Source organism: Notamacropus eugenii, chromosome 4, assembly GCF_028372415.1.
Source record: "Notamacropus eugenii isolate mMacEug1 chromosome 4, mMacEug1.pri_v2, whole genome shotgun sequence".
NCBI lineage: Eukaryota > Metazoa > Chordata > Mammalia > Diprotodontia > Macropodidae > Notamacropus > Notamacropus eugenii.
The window spans coordinates 352,018,756-352,026,091 of NC_092875.1; positions in this window are offsets into that span (position 1 = coordinate 352,018,756).

Genomic DNA, 7,336 nt, shown 5'->3' on the forward strand with positions numbered 1-7,336 from the left:
ACATAGCCATGCCACAGGCCAAGTCACACCCTTACTCCTCTAACCCGGCTACCACAAATAATAACAATTTTGATTATGACTAGTTCCTTATAACAAGGATTCTTTTTCTATTCTCCAACACTCATCCATGAGGGCTATGTTATGTTTACAAGCAGTATTTTACAGCAGGCTGCTAAGTCCAGGCAGTCTCTGGAATTCAGTATAAACAATAGCAACTTCTCCCAGAGAAGAAATGAATTGTCAGGAATTTTGCAGGCCCAGGTGTGTTTTAGGTTAACAGTACTAGACACAGTAACCTTAGGCAACAGACATACCTCACCATGTCAGCCAAGCCCTCTTGCTTTCCATACAGGATTGCCTAAAAGTTGTTTCTATTTTTGAAATGTCTAAGGCTGGATTTGTTTTTTCCTAAAAGGAATATTTAGCATTCTTCAGGACCAAAAATAATAAATCTCAAATCAGAAGATGCTAATGAGCAGACTACATCCCCAAAATTAAGAAATCATTTCTAATAGTGACAGTTAATGAGAGGCTGGCACCACAGTATGATAAGAAGAAAACCTCCCTGGATATCAGGAGAGGTAGGCTTTAGTCACTTTCATACTACTGATTCTTTGACCTTAGCAACGTCTCTTAAACTTGCCAGATTCAGTTTTTCATCTGCAAAATGAAAGTGTTAGGATTTATGATGTTAATAGTCCTACGTAGTTGAGAAGTTCATGGTTTTTATGACTCCTAGTTATATAAAAATAGTTTATATTTATAAAACTTTGATCCCTTATGAGACAGGTAGTATAGTGATTATTATCCCCATAATACATAAAAAGGAAATTCGTTCACTACCTCTTAGTAATATTCTAGGCATTTTCAAGGGATTCAAAACCTTTGAGAATTGTGACCATGGGGCTATGTCAAGAGCTTTTTTTTTTTTCTCCCAGTAACCACTAAATTAGGTTACTTGTTCTATTGCATTTATCTTTCCATTTGTAGTGGGAAAAGTCTGGGTTATATAATCTCTCAGGTACTTTCTACCTGTAGAGTTGTACAAATTCAATTAGCTCCAACTAAATCCCATGTATAAATGACACTACTAAAGGAGTGAGCATCTCCATTTTGAAGATGGGAAAAACTTAAGAACAGTTATAGTTCCAGTTCCAGTTAACCTTCGTACCATCTCAGTTTCTTCATCAAGAAAAATGAGGAGGTTTTACTAGAAGATTTTCAAGTTCTACAAAGATTTTAAAGACTGTGATTGTCAGGATTACATAAGACAACAGTGTCAACCAAAACACAAATTCAGCATCCCATGTATTAGCACTTTATGTAAAGGTTGGATTCAAAGTCAACTAATAAAGTACAAATCATGTATAGTTCAAAGTAACCTTGAAAATCTATTAAATTTGCTAATTTTCAGTTCCTTCCCAACAGAAATTTGTTGCCCTTCCGTTGCATGTGGAAGCAACATGTAGAGGGCAAAAGTCTTTTATTCCACCAAACCAGTGTTTAGGATTCATATCTTCCACCCATAAATATTAATTTATTTACCACTGTAGCGAGAAATGTCATTACTCTGTTGTTCAGATAAAACCTAGTTAAAGGGAAAAAAATTTTCCCCCATAACACAATTGCTAAATGATCAGAAAGAAAAGGAAATATGCATTTTTAAAGTATCTACTATGTATCAGGTACTTTACAAATATTATCTCATTTGATCCTCACAGCAACTACGAGAAGAAGGTGCTATTATATTCCCCATTTTATAATTGAGGAAACTGATATAGACAAAAGTTAAGTGATTTTCCCAAGACCACATAGCTAGTGATAGCTTGAGGTTGGATTTGAACTCAGTCCTTCTTGACTCTACACTCAGTGCTCTAACTGCTTCTTCATAGAGTATGAAGAGCTTAACTAGAGATCAAACTGAAGGTATGACTTTATTTTCACTGCTACTATTTAAAATAAATGGCAGCATCTTAACCTTTATGTGCTTGCCCTAAAAAGGAAGCATCCACTCCACTCTATCTCTATGAGGATTTCATTCTCAAGTGTTCAGGCTGGATATTTTCACACATCCCAAAGGGTTCAAACCAAGGTTATGACATCAAGGATGCCCACATTGTCCTTGCTCCAACAGGGGTAAGCTGTAGCCTCTCTCCAGGGGTGGCCAGAGATGTGCGTATGCCAAGAGATCAAGGCTGGGTGACAATATTCTTAAGAAAGAGGAATTTAGATGAGTGAGAGTCAGATAGTTCGAGCAACATTTGTGAAAGGCCTGCGTAGTAGGAACATAAGAGGGAAAGAAGTAGGAAATCAAGAAAGGATAAAATGTCTATGCTTCTGGACCATTGTTCATGGGAGCCATCATTCAGAGCAAAAGCATATAAATCAAATTCTTATAAGTTAAAAGTATATATCATATGACACATATGTATTCTAAAACTCTGTGTTTCTTCAAAGCTATTGACTAATGCTTCTTTTTTCCCTGTTCTGCAGTATATCCTCTGGGCAATGAAATATCTAGGGAAAGAGAATCACTGACCTCTTTCAAGGGTGGAATTTTTCATCCCAGTACATATTTGACTTTACTGATAACCAGTAAGTCCTTTCTTGAAGTCCTATTTGTTTCTAAGTAAATTGAAAATTAAGGTGACTTAAAGAAGAAATCTCAACCCCCTATTGCCCCGTGATATATCTATCATGTCTCCCCTGCCTGTCTTCTAGAATTAGGGAGTGCTGTTGAGCCCTGTGAACAATTCCAAACATTGCTTACCTGTGGTTGGCAGTCCTATGTATTAACTAAACAGCCCACGAGGGCATTTTAAACCCTAACAGAGAGGCAGGGGATACCTTATAAATACCATATATGGTAGGGACTCAGGAAATTTCTTATGTAAGCATTTACCAAAAGTTTATAACCCATTTCCTCAATTTAAAAAACATTAGGAGGAGTGAGTTTTTTACTGTAAATCTGTGAGATTGTACTTTACTAGTATAAAATTTAATAGCTATTCAATAGTGACATATGATGTCAAAACTGAATGTGAATATGCATTTCCTTTTTGATATACTGCAGCATTACCAAGAACCTTATTACCTTTACATTACCAAGAACAAATTTGCTTGGACTTTCTACATTTCTTTAGTTATGACTCCGTGCCTTAATACAAGTTTCTTGATGCTTTCTTAGTTATTGTAGATTTTGATGAAATTTGATTCATTAGTTTTTTTTCATTTTTTTACTATTAAAATAGTCTTTTCCCACTAGTGTTCTAACACACATCTGAACATAGGAAAGAATTTCTGTGTGCTTCAGATGCCTGAGGCTCAAAATATGGGTTCATTTTTAAATTTTATTTTATTTTCTGTGGCCTTTCTATATTTCTATATATTTTCTATATTTCAGCAAAAACATGCAAACACACACATAAACATATACACACATATCCAAGGATTTTCCATTTTTCAACAGTAGTTGCTATCCTGATCATAGAAAAATACCTGTAAATGTCAGTTATTGCTCCATAATACTTAATAAGTACCCTACGTGCATGGCTACACTGTTTCATAGGAAACCATTTTATTGGGCTGGATTACAGAATCATAGCTTTAGAGCCAAAAGGAACCATGGAAGCTAGCAAGTACAACCACTTCATTTTACAGATAAGGAAACAAAGAAACAGAGAGGATAACTGTCTTGCCCAGGATTATATATTTAGAAAGATAAAAGACTTGAACTCATGTCTTCCTATCCTAAGCCAGTGCTCTATCCACTGTGCCATCTAACTACTTTGATTATGATCAGAAATTGCTAAGTTTTTGTCTTAAGTCTCATACCACCATCTGCTTCAATAGGTATTCTCACTAAGAATGTATCACATGTTAGCATATTGGCCTGATATAGCTTCAAATATGAAATAAGGTGATTGTAGATTTTTTATAAAGAAGAAATATAAAGGGTAATGAAAAGGCATAAGTAGGTAGTACTGCTCTACCACTGGTGACTTCCTTGTGCAAAGTGTAAAACTTTATCAAGAATGACAGGAAGAGGAATTAAGCTGGTATTAGAGCAAAAAAGAAGAGCAATAAATGAATAACTTGAGTGCTATCCCTCAAATATTATGTCCTCAAATACTAAAAGAACTGCATGGCTGTTCTTAGGATGAGTGCTAAAGGGTACATTGGAGTCTTTCTAGCCCAGCTCTCATTTAGCAAAAGGGCTGCAACATATTGAGTGAATTCTCTGTGGAAATTTTTTAGCAGGACATGGCCAAGAAGGTATGAGAGAGGTTGTGAGGAGGAGCACCGGAGGAAATGAAATCAAAGATCCAATCATCAAAGTATCAATGTGGGCATTATGCTGTGCTTGGTAACTCTGTAGAACATAGGAAAGAAGGCACTTCTTTAGTACCATTAAAGGGTAACAAGAAGTAGAAGTTATGTAGAGGGGGATAATTTCTGCATTGGGCAGATGAACAGAATGCAATTTAATTAGTGTGGAGCAAGCACTGTGTCCGACAGTGGAAAACTGGAGGCAAGAGAAGAGACCAAGTTTGTTGAGAGGCACTGAATAACTATGGAGGCCTACACAATGTTAGTTTTGGATTTCAATCAATTTTTCACGTCAGTATTTTTTTGGCTAATGTTAATATGGGTTGGTATCAGTTCCAAGTCATGCTTTATCTCCCTATTGAGTCTTCAGATCCTATCTTGTCATTTTCATGTGAATTGCATCAGCTGAATTTCCACTCGTTTCCCATCCCTAGAGAATGGTCGGTGACATGGGACATATGTAACTCAGGCAACTTAATGGCTGTCATCAAAATTATTTTTTACTGCATTGCTAATTTTCTCCTAAGATCTTATTTTAATGATATTGCCTATTTTCAGGGGTGGTCAATACAGTACTCAGATCAATATGGCATACGACCTCTTGATTACTTTTTCTTCACTTGTGAAGAAATAGGGTTTCCCAATGATTTAGGATATAAAGGATTTCCTACAATAGGGTTCCCAATGATTTAGGATATAAAGAACCTGGAGTTGTACTCAGTTTTCTGGTTACATAATGGAGGTTATAATTAATTAATTCAGTGGTTGATGCTAATGATTCCCAGGGCTGTTAATCAGAATTAAATGTTGTCATGTGGCCAAAGTTTAGAATACTTCTCACAGGAATTAACATATTTCAGGAGGATATGAGTCAGTCTCAAATGAAAATTTTAGCCATCAATAGGATAGACAATAGAAACATACACACACATACATAGATATATACATACATACATATGTAGATGATATAGATACTTCATGAATGGATAGATAGATAATAGCTAAATGTATAGGTGATGATGATGAAGATAGAGGCATACAGAATAAACAAATTAAAAATACATGTTATTTAAACTAAACAGTTTATTCTAATGAACTACAAATAGAATACAGTTGGAAAACCATATAAATGTTAGCTATTTTTCTTTTGGCTGAGTTTATATAGGTAATTTAACTCAACGAACAAAAAGTCAAGCCACTGCTTATTTGTTTGTGCATAAGTAATTTCCACATAGCAATCACATTAACAGGAAAGTATCAAGCTTCTTGAGTTTTGAATATAAGTAAATTGACAAAAAGCATTTTTTCCCATTCTCAATGTGAAATGCATATCAGAGTCAAGGAGAATATGTAAAATTTCTTCAGACGAGGATAAAAGAAGACCTGAACAAAGTATTATTTCTGGGCCTACCAGATACGTTTCATTCTTTTCTATTTAACCCTTTCCTCACTTTGACCTGTGACACAGTACAGTTGGGTTGAGTCTGGCAATAGCTGACAGTCCTGACAAGCACATAGGTGAATCCTCACAATGTCTTCATTAATGGCATTGTCTGATGTTCTGAATATATTTTGTTCAAATTAGGATATTACAGTTAAAACGTACAATCATGAAAAGCAAAGTTTACTTGTAATAAAACTATTCTGAAAATGGTGGATGCCATAATGCAATTATTAAATATTATGGAGATATGTGTATGGTCAACGTGGATGAGCTTGGGATTAGAATCAGGAGAGCCTGAGTTCAAATACCACAAATACAATTTATGTGTGCACTCCTGCGTAAGTCATTTAGCCTCTTAGTGACTCACTAAACTTCCAAAGAATTTTCTATTATGAAATAGAGGGACTATGATCTACAGTAGTGGACAGAGATACGAAAGAGAGAATTGTCAATAACAAAAAAAAAAATTTGGTTATGCCAATAGATAACTGAAAAAGAAATTTGCTGAACTCAGACCTAGCAAGCATTTTCTTCATAGAAACCAAGTTACCTTTACCTTGTTTTTACATAGTAACAATAAGAGAGTGAATGGTCAATAGTTTTCATTCTGTTTTAGCTCTTCCTGGTTTAAATATCAGCACCACATTTGTGTCATACAAAGGATTTAATAGGATTCCTTCTTTGACTATGTTTTTCAAATAGTTTATACAGTAATGAAATTAAATATTCCTTAAATGTTTGGCAGAATTCATTTGTGAATCCACCTGGTCTTTGGATTTTTTTCTTAGGTAGCTCATTGATGAACTTTTTCTAAGATGAGGCAATTTAAGTATTCTATTGTTGCTTCTATTAATCTGGGAAGTTTATCTTTTTGTAAATATTTATGTATTTTAATTATATTGTCAGATTTACTGGCATGTAATTGATGAAAACAATTCCAATAAATTGCCTTAAATTCATCTTCAGTTATGGTTCATTAACCCTTTTCATTTTTGATACTGGTCATTTGGTTTTCTTGTTTCTTTTTTTAAAATAAAATTAATCAATGTTTTATCTGTTTACTGTTTTAGTCATAAAATCAAATCATAATTTCATTTGTTAGTTCATTTTTTAACTTCCAGTTTTATTAATCTCTCCTTTGATTTTCAAGACTTCCATTTGGTATTATGTTAGAGATTTTTAATTTGTTATTATTTTCTAGTTATTTTTTTCATTCACTAATCTATTGTTTCTCTCTTTTATTAATATATCCACTTAAAGATATGAATTTTCTCCTAAGTACTGCTTTTTGCTGCAACCCATAAATTTATTATGTTGTCTTGTCCTCATTCTCTTTAATGAAATTATTTGTTATGTTGTGTGATTTATGTTTTAACCTATTCATTAAGATTGATTTTCAATGAATGCTTCCTTATCCTTTTATTGAATATAAATTTTTATCAAATATCTATTATGTACTTATTAGGGTGTGAAAAGGTTACATTCAATATTTTTGCTTTCCTGCATTTGGTTTTGAGGTTTTTAATGCCCTGATACATGGTCAATTTTTGTGAAAGTGGCATT